Source organism: Bufo bufo, chromosome 5 (genome assembly GCF_905171765.1).
Source record: "Bufo bufo chromosome 5, aBufBuf1.1, whole genome shotgun sequence".
Taxonomy (NCBI): Eukaryota; Metazoa; Chordata; class Amphibia; order Anura; family Bufonidae; genus Bufo; species Bufo bufo.
Window position 1 is genome coordinate 157,381,641 of NC_053393.1, and position 21,406 is coordinate 157,403,046.

Here is a 21,406-nt window from a genome sequence, read left to right on the forward strand (position 1 = left end):
GGATCAGTTGGTAAATGAGAGTAATGACTAAAGACAGAAATGTACTCCAAAAGTGTGTGAACTTTACTAAACTTTGGAAAAACATTGCATGACATACTATACTCATCCAGAGTTGAAGTCTGTTTAATTGTCCAGAAATCAGTTCACAAGGCTTCACAGCTTAAAGGGGTATTCCAGTAGGTATGTACTCTGCTATCTTCGGAACTTCCATAGAATTTAATGGTGAGGCTGCTCCGGTCATTTCAGTGGAGATGCAGGGAATATGGAGCCCCCGCTCTTGTGATCGGTAGGGGACCCAGTAGTAGAACCATCAACAATCTGATCATTATCTTGTGAATAGGGGATAACTTACCTACCGGAATACCTCTTTAAAGAGCATCTGTTACCATGATCAACTATTAAACCAGACTATGAGTGAAGCCGAGTATCTTCTCTTCCGGGAGGAGACCGACGTCATCTGCACTTGCACAGTGCAGCTCTCTGAGGGAAGACCCTCATCAGATCAACCACACATGGGCCAATGATACGTCGCTGGCGCAGACACAATATTTCAGGGTCAGGTCTCTGAACAATGAGGATACCTGACCCTAAAAGACATGAGGGGAGTGGTGAAAGGGGAGCGCCGGTGGCGATTTGTATAAGAATTAAAGTAAAAAGGCTAAGGGAGAAAGCCAGTCAGATGACTAGCGAAATGTCTTCAAGATAAAATACAACAAGGCTAGTTGCTCTTACTTATTACCCCTGATATACAATGACCAGAATAAATGAGAACCAACACAGACCCTTCTGTAACAGTCACTTGCTTTCTGTAACAGTCACTTGCTATCACAAGAAAGGATCATACAGAAATCTATTCTGTGTTAATAAGAGGAAGAACACCAACAAAAATCCTCTTTAAATAACACATGGGCCCCAATTAGGGGTAGGGCCGCGTGACATCCAATTTATCATTCATTACCATGAAAAACAGAGGTTGTAAAAAGTAATTCATATAATAATATAGCTTGCAGTGGGTGGTAATATGTAATGCAAATGTGAATATACATAGTTGTTAAGGTTGGAAAAAGATAAAAGTCCAACCTTTAATCCTGCTATATTGATACATGGAACAAATCCCTGGATCAATGTCCATCTTCCTTTTAAAAAGTGGTTGGGGCCAAAGGGAGAGGGTGCATAGAACAAGATAAAGCATCGATATCAGTTGTCATAAGCCTTAATGTTATTTTTCATTAAAAAGTCATCTAAACCTTTTTTGAAGCCATCTAAATGTACTTGATGTGACCAGCTATTCCACAAATTCACAGCCCTTACTGTAAAGAATGCTTGTCACCTCTTATGACTGAATCTTTTTTTTTCTCCAGGCGTAGAGAGTGGCCCCTTCTTTTCTGAGGGGTTTAATGCAGAATAGCTTCCCTCGATATGACCCGCATGAGATTCCCTCTCTTCTTTTGTATATACATAGCTAAAAAAACATTTAGGATCTCTGCCTACTCTTGATCCCTAGTGACCAACACCCCTTTACTATCATTTAGGGGCCCTACATGTTATAACATTGGTTCTTTTGCATTTATGTATTTGAAGAATGTTTTGGGGTTGTTCTTACTTTCTTTGGCCACCTGTATTTCATTGTGTATTTTCACAGACTTTTTTTTTTTACCCCTTACATAATTTACTTAGTTCTTTATACTTTTTAAAGGCTACAATTGACCCCTCTGATTTGTATTTCTTAAAGGCCCTCTTTTTGTCATGTATTGCCCTTTTTACACTATTTGTAAGCCATGTGGAATTTAATTTTATTCCCTTGTACTTGTTACCTCTAGGAATGTATGTGACAATATACTTATCCAAAGTAGATTTAAAGCTCTCCCATTTGGCATTAGTGTCATTATGTGACAATAGTTGCTCCCAGTCTATGTCCTGAAGTGCAGCCCTCAACCCTGGGAAATTAAGTGTTTTTGCCCTACTGACCAGAGTTTGTTTTTTACAGTTTAGTTGGAATATAATTCTATTGTGGTCACCGTTACCAAGGTTTTCATGGACAGCGACACTTCTTACAAGCTCTGCATCATTAGAAATGACTAGATCCAGAAGAGCATCGCCTCTAGTAGGATCTTCTACAAACTTGCCCATAAAATTATCCTGCAAAAAGCTGAGGAATTTTCTCAGTTTTACAGCAAAGGCAGAACCATGTTCCCAATCTGGAGTTCACAATATAACTCTTAGGAGCACTTTGTGCACCATTAGTTAGAAAGGGGCACCATGACAAACAGTAAATGTTAATGGGAAAGTGCATTGTACAAATACTTCAGTTTGAATACGTTTTTGTTAGTGCCAGGGTGAAGGCACTTCACTTCATGAGATTGTTTGGTTTCTCAGCTCCGATTACCGGTATATCTTTATAAATTATTATATATTTATTTACTGACTGTAGTTTTAAGCAGATTACTAATCACAGTGAAAGGTGATATTTTATTATACACAGATTTTGTTGAGCTTTCAGCCTGCAAATCCAGACAGAAAATCAGCAGCATATCCATTATGTGTGAACATACCCTAATGGGTAAATGGGCTGCATTAAAGTGAATCTGTCACCATGATTCTGGACTATTATCTGCAGTACTACTGCAGATGAGTTCAGATTACTAATTTTTATTTTTCTACTGAACTCCCCAACCCCTGGTCCCCACTGTCAGCACTCAGAACTGTAATGAAATACACTGTCCTCTTCACTTCATGCTAGCATAGCTGTCCAGACTGTGTATTTTAGCACAGCTTTGAGCGCTAACATTAGAGGAATAGGGGAAAGGGGGGGGGGGGGGGTAGTAGGAAAAAAGAAAATATAGATTCAGACTCCTTCAATCAAAACCTAAAAATAAGGTAATCTGAGTGACCTGATCTACAGTATGTATAAAAACACAAACAAAATGATGATACTGTATTGATCACCTTCTAAATGTACAAGATCTTAGATGGATTATAAAGGTGCACATGCAATGCAGAATTATGAATTATAATGCAACAGTAACTGAAGCAAATTATAATAGATCATAATTAGATATTGTAAAAGAAGACAAGAGCAAAGAGGAGTCTCTTATTATATTGCCTAAAAACATCCACTACCTACAAATGATGATGTGGCCATCATTACTACCAAGGCTGAACCTGCTTTCATTACTAAACACTATTGTTTGCCATTGATGGCCTACAAGTTTGCAAGAGGGCTGGAAAGCGCCTACTGCCATCATACATAGTGCGGAGACACATAGAAACAACCTCTGATGTCATGGTCTGGGTCGCCATTATCTAGCATGGCTGTTTCAGCCTGGCATTTGTGGAGAGAACATTGACCAGCCTTCATTATGTCTAGGACTGGGATGCCCAACCTGCGGCCCTCAAGCTGCTGCAAAACTACATACCCGAGACTCGTAATCCGGCCCCTTTCATTTCAGTGGGGCTGTGTACATGAGCATTGATTTTCACGCATCACTTGTGCATTGCGTGAAAATTACAGCATGTTATATATTCTGCGATTTTCACGCAACGCTGGCCCCATAGAAGTGAATGCAGCTGCGTGAACATCCTATTGCATCCGCAAGCTCGGATACAATGCGTTTTTCACAGATGGTGCTAAGAGATGTTGTTTGTAAACATTCAGTGTTTTATCGCGCGCGTGCAAAACGCATTAAATCGCATTTCACCAGCGCGATAAAAACTGAACAACTGAACTGGATCGCAGACAAAACTGAATGACTTTGTTTGCGAAATTGCGCATTTTTCACTGAACGCATCCCACAACGCTTCCAGACCTAATCCGCACACGTTCGTCTGCAAGGGGCCTTATAGTCATGTTTAACTAGCAGCCATGTTCAATCAGCGGCAGTGGGGAAAATATGGTATAACTTATATATGGTGATCAGGAACAAATAATATTTACTGCGAACAGAAAAAATATTTGGATTTGTCCAAAGCAAGACGAATCCGAATCTACCATCACTACCTCCATTCTAAATATAGTAAGCCTTTTATTATGGGTTAAATAAGGGAGAAATAAATAACTAAATTAAAAAAAATCTAGAAGTCTCTCTTGAGATCTGAACCTGGGACATCTACATGCAAGGCTGGCCACCTACCTCCAGGCTACAGAGTAATTTTCTACACTTAGAAAGCCAATACATATTATTGCTGTCTTTACAATTCTATATTGTGCCTGTGAATAAACTAGTATCTATTTGCTTTCTAAGCATACAGAATCTCTATTCATCAACATGGTATGGTATGTACAGTACAGACCAAAAGTTTGGACACACCTTCTCATTCAAAGAGTTTTCTTTATTTTCATGACTATGAAAATTGTAGATTCACACTGAAGGCATCAAAACTATGAATTAACACATCTGGAATTATATACATAACAAACAAGTGTGAAACAACTGAAAATATGTCATATTCTAGGTTCTTCAAAGTAGCCACCTTTTGCTTTGATTACTGCTTTACACACTCTTGGCATTCTCTTGAGGAGCTTCAAGAGGTAGTCCCCTGAAATGGTTTTCACTTCACAGGTGTGCCCTGTCAGGTTTAATAAGTGGGATTTCTTGCCTTATAAATGGGGTTGGGACCATCAGTTGCGTTGAGGAGAAGAAGTCAGGTGGATACACAGCTGATAGGCCTACCGAATAGACTGTTAGAATTTGTATTATGGCAAGAAAAAAGCAGCTAAGTAAAGAAAAACGAGTGGCCATCATTACTTTAAGAAATTAAGGTCAGTCAGTCAGCTGAAAAATTGGGAAAACTTTGAAAGTAAGGGCTATTTGACCATGAAGGAGAGTGATGGGGTGCTGCGCCAGATGACCTGGCCTCCACAGTCACCGGACCTGAACCCAATCGAGATGGTTTGGGGTGAGCTGGACCGCAGAGTGAAGGCAAAAGGGCCAACAAGTGCTAAGCATCTCTGGGAACTCCTTCAAGACTGTTGGAAGACCATTTCAGGGGACTACCTCTTGAAGTTCATCAAGAGAATGCCAAGAGTGTGCAAAGCAGTAATCAAAGCAAAAGGTGGCTACTTTGAAGATCCTAGAATATGACATATTTTCAGTTGTTTCACACTTGTTTGTTATGTATATAATTCCACATGTGTTAATTCATAGTTTTGATGCCTTCATAGTCATGAAAATAAAGAAAACTCTTTGAATGAGAAGGTGTGTCCAAACTTTTGGTCTGTACTGTACGTGCTAGGACACAGCTCTGCCATCATCATGCTGATGTCTAGCCCTGTCAATCAAGGGAAGGGGGAGTGTGCAGAGCACACGGGTGTTACAAAAAAATTGCTCCTAGGATTCAGCTCCGCTCCAATGTGCTCATTTGCATATGAATAAAAATGCAGATATCTCTGCAGCTGTTTAACATACAGACAAAAAAGGCATTGTTTTTATCTGCATGATCAACCGTACCAGGCAGGATGGTTTAATAGGGTTGATCATGCTGACAGAGACAAGTCTTCCAGGTGTTCTCTCTTTATTTTCTGCTAGTGCATTTTGAAAAGTGAGTGAAAAAAATCGGCATAGTTAGCTGTATCCTAATTCGGGGTACGCTAGTTTTATCAACTGCTATTTTTTTAAAACATTGTCAAAAATGGCACACTTTGACTTTAGTAGGAGTTAGCAAAAAAGCTGAAGTAACATCTCTAGACATATTTAACGATATACCAAATTTGAGACATTTAATACATTTGGTGTCAATTACAGCGGCAACGACTCCAGCAAATAAAACTTGAAAGAGGATAAATCAACCTCATAAGGTTTCCTATAAAGAAGTTCAGTACATAAGAGCTTCTGTACACTTTCCATAGCCCCTCTATCTTTACAGATTCGGTGCCAACCTGCACATGAGCCCAGTAACAAACATAATATATAGTGCATTCGAAAAGTCTTCAGATTCCTTCACTAGTGTATGGCTTTGTGCTAAAGTAAAAAATAAAAAAGTTTAAAATCAAGTTATTCCCCGTAATTCTGCACTCCATATCAAAATAGAATGTTAGAAATCTTTGCTGATCTATTGAAAATAAAAAACTTAAATATTGCATTGATAGAAGTATTCACACCATTTACTCAGTACTCCGTTGCATCCTCCAATCTTCTTTGGTTTGATTGATGCCACAAGGTGTGCACACCTGGATTTGGGGATTTTCTCTGATTCTTCTCTGCAGATCCTCTCAAGCGCTGTCAGGTTGGATGAGGACTATCTGTGCACAGACATTTTCAGGTCTCTCCAGAGATGTTTGATTGGGTTAAAGTCAGCGCTCTGGCTTGGCCACTTAAGGATATTCACAGAATTATCTCCAAGCCACTCCTGGTGTTATTTTGGCTGTGTGCTTCGGGTCATCGTCTTGTTGGAAGGTGAACCTGCGTCCCAGTCTGAGATCCAGAGCACTCTGGATCAAGTTTTCATCAAGAATATCTCTGTACCATGCTCCATCCAGCTCTCTTATCCCTGATCAATATCCCTGTTCCAGCCATTGAAAAACACCCCACACAGCATGATGCTCCCACCACCATGCTTCACTGTAGAGATGGTATTGGGCAGGTGATGGGCAGTGCCTGGTATCCTCTTCAAATGACACTTCGAAACGGTTTCCTCAAGACCAAAGAATATTGTTTCTCACAGTCCAAGTGTTCTTTAGGTGCTTTTTTGCAAACTCCGGGCAGGTTTAATGCGTCTTTCATGAGGCTTATTTCTGTCTGTTCTGCCATAAAGTCCAGATTGGTGGAATGCTGCGGTGATGGTTGACTTTCTGGACGTCTGCTTCATCTGCACACAGGATCTTTGGAGCTCAACCAGAGTGATCATTGGGTTCGTGGTCACCTCTCTTACCAAGGACCTTCTCCCAGTTCCAAATTTCTTCCATTTAAGAATTATTGACACCACTGTGCTCTTGGGAACTTTCAGTGCAGCGGAAATGTTTTGCACAATTCTCCAGAACTGTGCCTCCTCACAATCCTGTCTCTGAACTCTACAGGCAGTTCTTTCCTCCTCATGGCTTGGTTTTTGCTCTGATATGCATTGTTAGCTGTGAGACCTTATATAGACAGTGTTGTGAGTTTCTAAATCCTATCCAATCAACTGAATTTACCACAGGAAGAAACATCTTAAAAATGATCAAGAGAAAAGAGAGGCCCCCCAAGCTAAATTTCAAGTGTTAAAGTACAGGGTCTGAATACTTATGTCCATGTAAAATTGTAGTTTTTCCTTTTTATTAAATTTGTAAACATTTCTAAAAATTTTCCAGGAATGAGCAGGACAGTTTACCACCATTTTATGCCTCTTGTAGATGCACCCTCACATAAATATGTACTGACTAACCCTTACACACATTTGTGTCCCATTACAGTTATGCTGCTGCTACTGTTTGTGTAATATCTAATGAGGAAATCGGTCTGATTTTCAAACATATTGGGGATAAAAAAAATTGCAACTCTTTAAATGCCATTGCTCCTAAATTTAATCACAAATGTCCTTTCTACACCACCCTCACCACTTTCTGAAAAGGGTGGTGGGGTGTGGCATGGGTGGGCAATCGGCCTAGGCACATTCACTATCATTTATGTCAGTTTACTGGTGTAAATGATGACTGAAATCTACTCCATCTAGGAGCTGGAAGATGCAACTCATCATAAATTAAGAGCATCCTCCAGCGGCACAGGAGATATCAAAAACAGGCGTTAAACCATAAAGGAACTAGAATCTCAATTAAACCCCCAATGTTAATGAGACCTCAGATCAGACCCCTATTGTTAATAAGACCCTAATCAGACCTCAGATCAGACCCCCATGTTTCTAAGAACCCTTTTAGACCTCAGATCAGACCACCATGTTAATTAGACCTCAGAGCAGACAAAAAAAATTAAAATATAATAATACAGTAAATCAATTATCTCTCCTGCCCCGGAAGCTGCTCCTGAGATCCAGCGCTCTTCCTGCCATACTGTGCTGTGATCCTACGCAACACAGCGAGAGGTTACAGAGCATGCTGACATCCTGACGCTGCAGAGCCCTGCAGGAGAAGACCAGGAAGCCGTGAGTACAGAGCCCGCACAGGGAGCGCTGCATTCACTGCTCCCCGGTCCTACTGTACCAATGAGCACAATGGGCCCATAAGACGCACTGACATTTTCTCCCCCACAAATATATGTACTGTAGGTTGGCTCAGAAATTAGTTAGCCATTTGCTGTTTGACAGGCCAAATGCTAAACTGAAAAACTCTCCTGGTAAGGAATGTGGATGAAACTTTTTTGTTTTGCCTGGAATATGACTTTTTGACATGTGGTACTGAGCTTTGCACTGCAGCTGCCAAATTGCTAAACTCAAATGTACTATATATTGTAAAATTATGTCCAAAGGTGAACATACACTTTGTATGTTGTAAGAAGGCTGGAAAACGGCAAAATACATAATGAATATTCTCAAGCAAACCATTTTGATTAGGAAACATGATAATCAGCTATTTGAAGAAAATCTCTTAAAAGCAGATTTACACCGCAGAATTCTTGGGCTGATTATCAGGAACTATTACTATGAACGCTTAATCCCGATAATCGGCCCATGTAAATATGCTGCCATCACCCGATGGACGAGAGAAACGCTCAATCTTCAGGTGAAATGATCCTTTATCCACTGCATTAAATCATCATTTCTGGGCAGCGGTTCGTGGTTTGTAAACAGCAATTTGCTGCCCAGAAACAGGCTCATTCCTAATAATTGTTAGGTTTTGTGAGGAAAAAAGGGTATGCAAAGAAAATCTTTGACATCTGTCGATAATAGCTCTCAGATAGCCATTACCAGCATTAAGCTTGTCAATACTGAGGGTTAAGTAATCCCGCTAAGAACAAAGATAGCATAGCATTCAGCTATAGAAGGTATCTGGCATAGTTTCCAAATGTCCTGACGTGCAGGGTATGCCTCCTGCAATACTACACTACAGAAGCTCATTAGTGTACGATGCTGACAGACTAAAATCGGGAATATCAGATGACAGTATTCGCAGTAAGAACAATGGTTTTTATGCATGTGAAGTTCAGACACTACTATTTAAAATAGATTGGATTGTGATAATAGTTACTATTATTCCCTATATATATACACATCTGCTCAGCTCCTCCTGCTCTATAACATATGCTGCCTGCAGATTATTTTGGATTTTCATGGTGACAGGTTCTCTTTAAAAAAGTAAAGCCTCCTTCACAAGTCAGTATTTTGGTCAGTGATTGTGAGCCTAAGGCCTCATGCACGTGACCGTTGTTGGTGTTCCGTTCCGCAAAATGGGGTTCCGTTTTTGTTTCCGTGTGTCTTCCTTTATTTTTGGAGGACCACCAGACATAAAGGAATGTAAAAAAAAGTCAGACAGGTTTGCCATGCAAATGATAGGAAAAAAACGGACACGGACGTGCGGATGACAAACTTGTGTGCCTCCGCGTTTTTTAGTGGTCCCATTGACTTGAATGGGTCCACGAACCGTTTTCCGTGAAAATAATAGGACAGGTTATATTTTTTCGACGGACTGGAACCACGGATCACGGACGGCAAACGGTGCATTAGCCGAGCTTTCAACGGACCCATTGAAAATCAATGGTTCCGCAGAAAATCACGAAAAACGGCGCAACAGACACAGAATAAAACAACGGTCGTGTGCATGAGGCCTAAACCAGGATTGGAGCCTCCACAGAAATAAGGTATAAGGAAAGATCTGCACCTGTTCTGTGTTTAGACCCGCACCTGGTTTTGGCTCAAAATCACTGACCGAACACTGACTGTATGAATGAGGCATTAGTTTTTAAACTTTCAATTTTTTTTTTCAATTTCATGTGCAATTAATTCTATAAAATCAAGCAAAATACAACACTGAGGCTAGGTTCAAATCACCATTTAGCTTTCCTTTCTTCTGATTAGTCAGAAGGACAGAAAAAAATTGATCCATTATTTGGATCATCAGTTACGATCACTTTTTGTTACTTCTGTCAGAGATCAGTTATTATTGAGAAAAAAGTCCTGCAAAAAGTACTTTTCTCACATCAAAAGTAACTGATCACTGATGAAAGTGACAAATGGATACAAAACGAGGTGCGGCTCAAAAACACAGAAGAGGTGCATATGTTTTCATTATACCTTATCACTTGGCTAGGACCGCGTTCATATCGGAGTTGGGAACACCAACAATCTGTTCTGGCGGAGGAACTGACTGTTGGAGTTCACTGTATGAGACATAGCCGGATACCACCGCGCACCACTGGATCCACATTCACTGTAATGGGATCTGCTGAGGATCTGGACACTTTTCGGCATACATGCTTTTGGGCAAACAGAAATGCTGTTTGTAGTATATATGCTGGACACCGTGGCCGGAACAGAGTGCCGGAGTATACACTGCCATTAACCTTCATGCCGGCTAACATGACAGCACTTTGCACCAAAGTCCATGTGGAGTAGAGATGCAATTTATTTTCACATTTGTTGCTTTCTACAAAATTTTAATCAGGATGGATTTACACGTCTGTGTTCTGGGAGTATTATTACAGTATCAGACTTTGTTCCATGGGCCCTACTGAGAAAATTATTCTAAAAACCCTCTCTCTGTGTAGACAGGACATGTCCACAGTCATTTTTATTTTCACTTCACATGCAGGACTTCTCAATGACATTTTATAGGCCATCTGGTTCAGAGATCGACTGCAAAGGACCGACGTGCAAGAAAATTATGCGATTGCCTTGTTATATCGCAGTAAAACCTATGACAAATGTTATTAATCCCGTATTTTTTGCACTGGACCATAAGATATTACCACAATTAGCAATTAATTTTTTTTAAATACAATTTTTACTGTGTATATCCTATGGGTCATATACAGTTCATACGGTACAGAGTACAAAAGGTACTGCCTTATAATATTGCCAGTCACAGTACCCCCTGACTATGCCAGCCACAGTGCCTCATCACAATAGCAGCCATAATGCCCCATCACATTTCCAGCCACAGTGCCCTATCACATCCCCAGCCAGTGGCCCATTACATTTCGGCTATTACATGCTCCAGCCACAGTTTCCCCTGAGACTATGCTAGTCTCAGTGTCTCGTGGCTATGCCAGCCACAGTGCCTCATCACGCTGCAAGCCACACAGTTTCATCACAGTGCCCCTGACTATGCCATCCACAGAATACTATTATTATTAGGCACAGGCTTGCTCCCTAAGCTTACTCAGTCAGAAGCAGTAGTAGGATTCTGGAGTTACTGGACTTGTCCCATGCACAGCATGTAGGGGGTGTGCTACAACAGGTCCTGGCAGGGCAGACGCTGCACACATTTACTCGTCTGTGTATCAATGTGTGTGTTATTTGCACACTGAACAGTCACACTTTACAGAAATGTGTGTGTAAGATGTAACATACAGATTATGTACACAGTGCACAGTGTATGCCGTGTCCTCACAACTGCACTGCCATTTGCCAGGTCATAATGGAGCTCAGAGCTTCCTGCTTCTAATGCCGAAATTTGGACTATTAGACGCACCAAAAGATGGCAACACAAGATTGAGGAGAAAAAAATGCATCTAATAGTCCGAAATATACAGTACTTTGCATGCAATAAAATAAACGTTAGGTAGCATTGGCATTTCCATGATAATATGGTGTGGGGCTCTTTTCAGACTAGGCACCTATGCAGGTGCACAGACTACACGTGGTATATCGTATCTGCTCAAGTTGACCTTTGGGGTCCTGTTTTATTAGGGGTTCATTACTGTGTCAGCGCTTGGGCCCAGCAGAGGATCCTCTGGTACTCTGCTGTGCCAGTCCAACCTGACCACAGTTTTAACTTATCTGAACTCACAGAATGATAGACCCCTACAATGTTGCGAGTTTGGGTTAGTTAAACCCATAGTTGGCCTGTGACACCTTTGAGTAATACAGACATATAATGAATGGGAAGTGCACCGCGAAAGCACAACCACTGCTTCATTTACTTCTATGGAGCTGATGGAAATAGCCGAGCCGGTGTTCAGCTATTTTCGTCACTCCCATAGGCATGAATAGGGAGCAGCAGCATATGCATGGTCGAGTCTCCTCCACTTTGTAGGCTCCTTTCTAAAGATAGGTCTCTAAGGTGGGGCCTATCAAACATTGGGGGCATAGCCTAGCAACATGCCACCCATGTAGGAGATGGGCCAACCCCTTTAATAAGTGGAATATTCAATAGCCAAAGATTGGTGAATTTTCCAGATCTCACCAGCTTTGTAGAGAACAAGAGCATTTGCATTTTTTAACCACTTAGTGACCACACATTTTTTAATCATTGCTTTCCGAGAGCTATAACTTTTTAGTTTTTTCATCAATGTAACTGTATGAAGGCCTATTTTTTGCAGGGCAAGTTATAGTTTTTAATGCACCATTTGGAGTACATATATTCATTGATTAACCCTTTTTACCCCGGAGGTTTTTTTGTTTTTGTGTCTTCGTTTTGCGCTTCCTGCCTTCCCAGAGCCACAACTTTTTTATTTGTCTGTTCACATAGCCATATGAGGGCTTGTTTTTTGCAGGAGAAGTTGTACTTTCCAACGCCACCATTTAATATTGCATATGATGTAGTGGGTAGCGGGAAAAAAATTCCAAATGGGGTGAAACTCCAAAAAAATGCAATTCCACCAAAGTCTTACATTTTTATTTTATTTACGACGTTCGATGTGCGATAAAACTGACCATTTACTTTTATTCTACACATCAGTACGAATCCGGAGATAACTTAAATGTATAGTTTTTCTTGCCTTTTTACTTGTTTTATTTTTTCGTCGCCATATTTTGACCCCTATAACTTTTTTGTAATTATGTGTACACAGAGCTGTGTGGGGGCTCATTTTTTACGGGGCGATCTGAACTTTATTGATACCATTCTGGGGTGTGTATTACTTTTTGATCACTTTTTATTAAATTTTTTTGTAGAAAATGAAGCGGCAAAAAACGACGAATCGGCCATTTTGACTTTTTTTCCCCATTTTGCCATATGGGGAATATACACTGCTCAAAAAAATAAAGGGAACACTTAAACAACACAATCTAACTCCAAGTCAATCACACTTCTGTGAAATCAAACTGTCCACTTGAGTGACAATCAATTTCACATGCTGTTGTGCAAATGGGATAGACAACAGGTGGAAATTATAGGCAATTAGCAAGACACCCCCAATAAAGGAGTGGTTCCGCAGGTGGTGACCACAGACCACTTCTCCATTCTTATGCTTCCTGGCTGATGTTTTGGTCACTTTTGAATGCTGGCGGTGCTTTCACTCTAGTGGTAGCATGAGACGGAGTCTACAACCCACACAAGTGGCTCAGGTAGTGCAGCTTATCCAGGATGGCACATCAATGCGAGCTGTGGCAAGAAGGTTTGCGGTGTCTGTCAGCGTAGTGTCCAGAGCATGGAGGCGCTACCAGGAGACAGGCCAGTACATCAGGAGACGTGGAGGAGGCCGTAGGAGGGCAACAACCCAGCAACAGGACCGCTACCTCCGCCTTTGTGCAAGGAGGAACAGGAGGAGCACTGCCAGAGCCCTGCAAAATGACCTCCAGCAGGCCACAAATGTGCATGTGTCTGCTCAGAAACAGACTCCATGAGGATGATATGAGGGCCCGACGTCCACAGGTGGGGGTTGTGCCTACAGCGTGCAGGACGTTTGTCATTTGCCAGGGAACACCAAGATTGGCAAATTCGCCACTGGCGCCCTGTGCTCTTCACAGATGAAAGCAGGTTCACACTGAGCACATGTGACAGACATGACAGAGTCTGGAGATGCCGTGGAGAACGTTCTGCTGCCTGCAACATCCTCCAGCATGACCGGTTTGGCATTGGGTCAGTAATGGTGTGGGGTGGCATTTCTTTGGAGGGCTGCACAGCCCTCCATGTGCTCGCCAGAGGTAGCCTGACTGCCATTAGGTACCGAGATGAGATCCTAAGACCCCTTGTGAGACCATATGCTGGTGCGGTTGGCCCTGGGTTCCTCCTAATGCAAGACAATGCTAGACCTCATGTGGCTGGAGTGTGTCAGCAGTTCTTGCAAGACGAAGGCATTGATGCTATGGACTGGCCCGCCCGTTCCCCAGACCTGAATCCAATTGAGCACATCTGGGACATCATGTCTCGCTCTATCCACCAACGTCACGTTGCACCACAGACTGTCCAGGAGTTGGCAGATGCTTTAGTCCAGGTCTGGGGACCGTCCGCCACCTCATCAGGAGCATGCACAGCCGTTGTAGGGAGGTCATACAGGCACGTGGAGGCCACACACACTACTGAGCCTCATTTTGACTTGTTTTACGGACATTACATCAAAGTTGGATCAGCCTGTAGTGTGTTTTTCCACTTTAATTTTGAGTGTGACTCCAAATCCAGACCTCCATGGGTTGAAAAATTTGATTTCCATTTTTTCATTTTTGTGTGATTTTGTTGTCAGCACATTCAACTGTGTAAAGAACAAAGTATTTCAGAAGAATATTTAATTAATTCAGATCTAGGATGTTATTTTTGTGTTCCCTTTATTTTTTTGAGCAGTGTATTTTTATACTATGGGCGTTTTCGCACATCGCGACACCCATGATGTGTATTTTTTACATTTTTTTATTTTTATTTTGGAAAAAGGGGGGTGATTTGAATTTATGTTTTTTTATTTTTAAGAACTTTAATTTTATTTTTACACTTTTTTATAGTTCCCATAGGGAACTATAACGAGCAATCATTAGATTGCTATTCTCATAGACCCCAATGCACTAGCATTGAAGTCTATGAGAAAATTGCTAGTTTCTTATGAGCGCTATTACAGGCTCCATAGGAAATACTATGCAGCAGCCTCCTGTCATTCACAAAGACAGGGGCTACTGCACACAAGCTTCGGCTCCTCCGATCGCCGAACGGGGGAGCCAGAGCCTCACTGGAAGCGTGCGCTTCCAGTGCTTTACGCAATCAGATGCCATGGTCAGTTTTCTAGATCATGAAAGCTGTAATTTTTCACTGGTGCTTAATGGGGTTGTCGTACGAAAAATATTCTACATTTTTCAAATCAGCACCTGGATCTAAATACTTTTGTAATTTAATCTACCGGTAATTCAAAATTGTATATAGCCACTGAGCTATTCATTGAAATCTATCTATACAGCACCACCAGCACTGCTGATCATTATTGCTAATGTAGAGACTTTCATATCTGAACAGTGGTGTGCCTGGAGTGTGTGAGGTTACCTGTTGTGCTCTGGGTCATTAATTGGTTTATGGTTGTTAATTTATTAAGAGGAACAAGACCCATTTGAGCAGGTTTTTGTGCTCTGTTTTTACTTTTAACCTCATTGATTCTGAGAACAAGTGTCAATGGTTTTCGGTGCTAACAGCAATCCCTTCATCGCTGGCATGGCTCCTCGCTATCTATGAATAACTGAAGTCAAAAAATATTACTGCCCCATTCACTTTTGTAACAGATAAGAACCTGAACTCAGTCCCTCCACCAGTGTTGTATAAGACATTACGACAGGCAAGATGACAGGCAAGATCACAATTCTTTTATAACTCTCTCCTACTCGTTGCACCTCCCGTCTTGTTGATGTAATGACATGAGCGGACATGTCACTGCCTTCTATAGTCAGCAAACTATACATTCCAGGGATGTGAGAGATTCTGATGTCCTGCTACCAGAAATCTGAACACATGAGCCGAAGAAGACAACTATGTGCACAGATCCTAATTAAGTCCCCTTATTTAGGATGGGTCCACACAAAGTTTTTACCACAAATCGGTACAGGTTTCACAATGCTTGTTAAGGGTTGTACGGTATCAAAGATAAAATAGCTGTTTGACTGTGGCCTTTCACACTTAGAAGCAAAAACAGTATACCCTAAACATCTGACTACAGAAGATTGCAGCACACTGTATGCAGGTGTTAGATCTTCCAGGTGCAGGCTACATATGCATAGTGCTGTATATCACATTAGTTTATGCCGATTGGCATAATATTTTTCGCAGTCAGCTGAGTATGTGCTCCTCAGAAGTAATATCCACCACGTCAGCCAGAAGAGAAATGGAAATTTCTTAGAGGAGGATGGGAGGATTATACTGAACTGATAAGAAAAGATGCTGAAAAGGTATAGGTTTATATTTTCATAAGTTCATTAGCAGGAGCAGTGGTGTGACATGTTGGGGTATCAGTAACACAAAGAGCTGATTTCAACCTGCTCATATACAGTGGCAAAACAGTCAACATATCTCCGCCAGAAAATAATGCTAGGTAACAATTATACACTGACCAAAAATATAAACGCAACACTTTCGGTTTTGCTCCCATTTTGCATGAGCTGAACTCAAAGATCTGAAACATTTTCTACATACAAAAAAGACCCATTACTCTCAAATATTGTTCACAAATCTGTCTACATCTGTGTTAGTGAGCACTTCTTTGCCGAGATAATCCATCCCACCTCACAGGTGTGGCATATCAAGGTGCTGATTAGACAGCATAAATATTGCACAGGTGTGCCTTAGACTGCCCACAATAAAAGGTCACTCTGAAATGTGCACAGTTTTGCCTTACTGGGGAGGGGGTCAGAAAACCAGTCAGTATCGAGTGTGGCCACCATTTGCCTCACACAGTGCAACACATCTACGTCACATAGAGTTGATCAGGTTGTTGATTGTGGCCTGTGGAATGTTGGTCCACTTCTCTTCAATTGCTGTGCGAAGTTGCAGAATATTGGCAGGAACTGGAACACGCTATCGTATATGCTGATCATCCAGAGAGTAAAGGGTCTTTTGTGTACGTAGAAAATGTTTCAGATCTTTGAGTTCAGCTCATGCAAAATAGGAGCAAAACCGAAAGCGTTGCGTTTATATTTTTGGTCAGTGTAGAATGCTTTACCCACCCCTACACCAATCTGATCAGGTAGGAAGGAAGTAAAAAAATTCTTCAGGGGTGGAATAACTGATTTAAGCTTTTGTGTTTTCTAAAGCAGTCATTTTTGAAAATTTGGGGCATATGGAAAACCACATTATGTAATTGTAGGAAATATGTCAAACTGGTAATATTGAAAAAACAAAAAGGGATTCAATACACAAAAAATTGCATTACATACGTTATGACAGCGTATACATGACAAGCATGTCAAATCTGTTTTCCTTTTAATTCGCAGTAGGGATGAGCATCACAGGCCAAGAGGAGGGGGAGTGGGGAACCAGCACTGGGGAGCATGTTAGTAATCTTCTCTTTACGGGTCCGGAAAAAGTGGTGGTTGGGGGAGGAAGGGGGGAATGGGGATTGCACAACCCCTTTAAGATGATTATACACATTAGATTTACGGTATGTAGGCTAAACAAGACAATTTCACCAGGATGTCCAACCATCTAATATGCATCATATGATGCCTGACATTCTTTTGGCATATAATCAGAAAGTTGGGGTTGGGGGGGAGGGGAATCAAACCTCTTGAAATGCACCCTTTGCTAACCAAGCGTGCATGTGTATGGGGAATTCATTAGGAATAGCTGATGGCCAAATGGGCTGACAGCTATTGAAAGTGTGTGGCCAGGTTTACTTTGAGTAAGTAAATGGAAAATCTAAAACAGAAGAAACCACAGTGCTCATTCCACCATAGTCAATGTCATGCTGAGATAAGGTGGCTTTTCTGAATACACAAACACGTCTGTTATTTTTACAAGCCAACATGTTGCAGAGTCCATCAGAGTCATTGGAGAAGTGTGGTGCACATTTCATCCTGGCAGATCAGAGAACATAGACTATACTTCAATGTATCATCTTACAGACAATGTTGCCAAAAAATGAATGGAGCAATAATTACACTGTACAGAATGTATACCACAACATCCACATACATTTACACCCAATCAAAGAAATCCAATGCCACTAAATTATCTTAAAAAAATAAATAAAAAGTATGGCTCTTGTTGTCATGATGACATCTGTACCATCTAGAATACCAACTGAGAGATCAAATGACTGGAAACTAAAAAGCAACTGAGATACATTAATAAATAATGTTTAATTACAAGAGAGAAATAACAATGAGAAACAAAGATCACACTGACCCAGGCTCCTGGAGCCTAATAGGATTTCCTACAGTTCGACATCAATGCTGTAATGTTACCGTCAAAGTACATGAACTATCTATATGCATTGTATATATTACTGTATTTTTCGCTTTATAAGACACACTTAGGTTTTAGAGGAGGAAAATCAGAAAAAAATATATTTTTCATCAGACCTCAGATCAGTTCTAAATTCTTCATCAGACCCCCAATCTTCACTAGACCTTAGATCAGACCATGATATGAGACCTCAGATCAGAAGTAGTTTGTTGGTAATTACTACAGAGGATTGCGCTACTTTAATTAGGATTACATGACTACACTTTACATATGAAGATTGCTGTGTAGGGCCCGGTGTAATAGAGTACAGTGACTTCACCGGGCCCCGATGTGAGTTGCCGGCCTCCAGCCCCTCCTCCCTCCCCGCTGATGCATCGCAGGCCGCGCTGTACAGCATAGCGGCCAGCGATGTATCAGTGTCAGCAAAGTAAAAATGGCAGCATTTGTTTTATAACATGCACTGCCATTTCCCCCCCACTTTGGAGGGAAGAAGTGCATCATATAAAGCGAAAAATACGGTAAACATAACTAATGCTGCAGACCGCACTGCCACTCTGCACATCTAGCCGCGTCTCCTGCACTCACCACTGCCTGTTCTTTTATGGGCCTGCACTGTGACAGGTCATAGTGCGTGTACTACGCCCTGTCGCTGTACGCAGTCAGAATAGTGCAGTGTGGTGCCTGGAGAAGACCAGGGAGCAGTGAGTACAGCCAGCACTAGCAGCGCTACACTGACCACTCCTTGTGCCTCCTGTATACTAGCGCGCACTTCCACAATGGAAGCTGCCGATAAGCTGTTTGAAGATGTTGAGGCGCTCGTGTGAGAGGTTTCCTCTTCAAGTTTTACCTACACGTCATCTCCTTTGAAGCGGTTGTACAGTGTAATTACAACATGTCATCCCATTAACTTGATTGGGACGGAGCAGTTTTACACTGCGCTACCAGTACAAAGGAGACAGCAAGCAGGTAAACTTTGAAGAGGAAGCGGCACTCGCACGAGCGCCCCGACCCCTGCAAGCAACTGATCTGATATTGATGACCTCATCAATATTACTCCACTGCATAAATCCTTTAAAGAGGATCTGTTACTAGTTCTAACATGTCAGTTTTCATAAATACTTGTAATCCCCATGAAATAACTCTGGAGCGCGTTTCCTTACAACTTTAAGCCTTATGTACACAACCGTGCTGTGTTTTGCAGTCTGCAAAACACGGCTGCCGCCCGTGTGCGTTCAGTAATTTGCGAAACAGAACGGGTGCCCTAATAGAAGAAATGACTATTCTTGTCCACAAAACGGACAAGAATAGGACATGTTCTTTTTTTTTTTTGCTGGGCCATGGAACGAAGCAACGGATGCGGACCCATTGAAGTGAATGCAGCTGGGATGTGGACCAAAACAACGTTCGTGCGCACGAGGCCTTATGTTGGGTTTTCACACTGTTATCCCTGCTGTAAACAGTGGCGTAGCTATAGGGGTCGCAGCGGTCGCAATTGCGACCGGGCCCCTAAGTCAGGGGGGCCCATAGAGCCCCCCAGAAGAGATGGAGTAAAGCGGGCCCCGCAAGTGTTTTTTTATTAAGTGCGGCGGCCTGTCTATATTTTGTGTGGCTGCGCTGGTCAGCGCGAGACCCGTGACCTCCGCGGCGAGTCTCGCGGGATCACAGCAGCCAGGAATGACGAGCCTGCCGGCCGCCTCAGCCCTCAAGTGAAGAGCGCAGAACAAGCAAGAGTAGGAAGTTTTTTTTTTTATGTAAAAAATGCCACACGCCTGCATCCGACTTCATACGGAGGGGGGACATGAATGATGATCAGTGGTGCCGTGAGGCAGTGTGTCTGAATTCAGAAGGGCCCGGACCGGCCATAATAGGGCAGCAAATAATGAGGAGCCCGGGGGCAAATGAAAATGAAATACTCTGTGGGCAAAAATCGAAATGTATAGAGGGAGTGGGCGGGGGCAACATGAAATATAGTAAGAGTCTCACTATATTTCATTTTGCCCCCATTCCCTCTATATATTTTTAATTTTTTGCCCACAGAGTATTTCATTTTCATTTTGCCCCCTCATTATTTGCTGCCCCTGGCTGCCCTCATATGGCCGGAGCGGACCCCCCCTTTCTGAATTCAGACACACTGCCGCACGGCACCACTGATCATCATTCATGGCTTCATACAGAGGGGGGGAGGGTATGGGTAGGGGCAGAAGATGGCGGGTAGGGGCAGAGGATGGCGGGAGACCTGTTATTTCATGCGCAATGCAATCATTTACTAAAACTGACATGTCAGGTCCACTGTAAAATTGCGGTCCGCAAAAAATACGGATGATGTCAGTGTGCATTCCGCATTTTGCGGAACGGAACAGCTGGCCCCTAATAGAACAGTACTATCCTTGTCCGTAATGCGGACAATAATAGGACATGTTCTATTTTTTTGCGGAACGGAAATACGGAAACGGAATGCACACAGAGTTCCTTCAGTTTTTGTTTGCAGACCGAATTTAAATGAATGGTTCCGTATACGGTCCGCAAAAAAAAATGGAACGGACACAGAAAGAAAATACGTTAGTGTGCATAAGCCCTAACACTCTTCCAAGAAAAAGAAAGCTGCAGTGGCACAAAGTGAATGTAGCTACCCTATACTCAAAATCCAAACCTTTAACAGACCTAATGATGTTAACCTAACCAAAAGGCCTTCTCCAAAAGGAAAGGGGACCTATCTGCAGAAATAAGTGAATGATTGCTGACAGGAGACAATCCGATTTACTGACCAATCTTTTGTGTGCAGAGCTACCAAAACAGCAGAGACAGTTTCAAAGCTGCCTTCAGAACAGTTCCTAACTGGACAACCTAGCAAATACTGACATTGCTGGGTCACTCAACTAATAGGTGCATAAAGACATACCAATTATTGAACAAAATATCACAACTACAAATGCAACCAAGTGCTAAAACAAATCATGGAAGAGTAAACAAAAGGCAAGCAATTCTCAGTTGCTTGGTGGAAAGTGTGGTTCCAAAAGTTAATTGATAAAAATAAACTAGTCTTTTCAGAAAGCCTTCTTACTTGGCTGCATTTTCCCCACACCTGCAAAGTACTGTACATTCAACAGAAATAATCTTCCACGCTAAAGGCTAGCAAATCCTTATGTGAACTAGGCCAGAGCAAACCAGAGTATGTTGATTACATAATCCGCTGCATGCCATCATATCTGACTGCCATGACCCCTACAATCC

The 21,406-nt window shown here is 41.9% G+C and overlaps 1 protein-coding gene across 6 annotated transcripts in view; it reads right to left on the bottom strand.

The window, feature by feature from the left end:
- Positions 1-21,406, bottom strand: part of OSBPL1A (oxysterol binding protein like 1A) — a 190,978-nt gene that overhangs the window by 25,392 nt on the left and 144,180 nt on the right. The window lies entirely within an intron of this gene.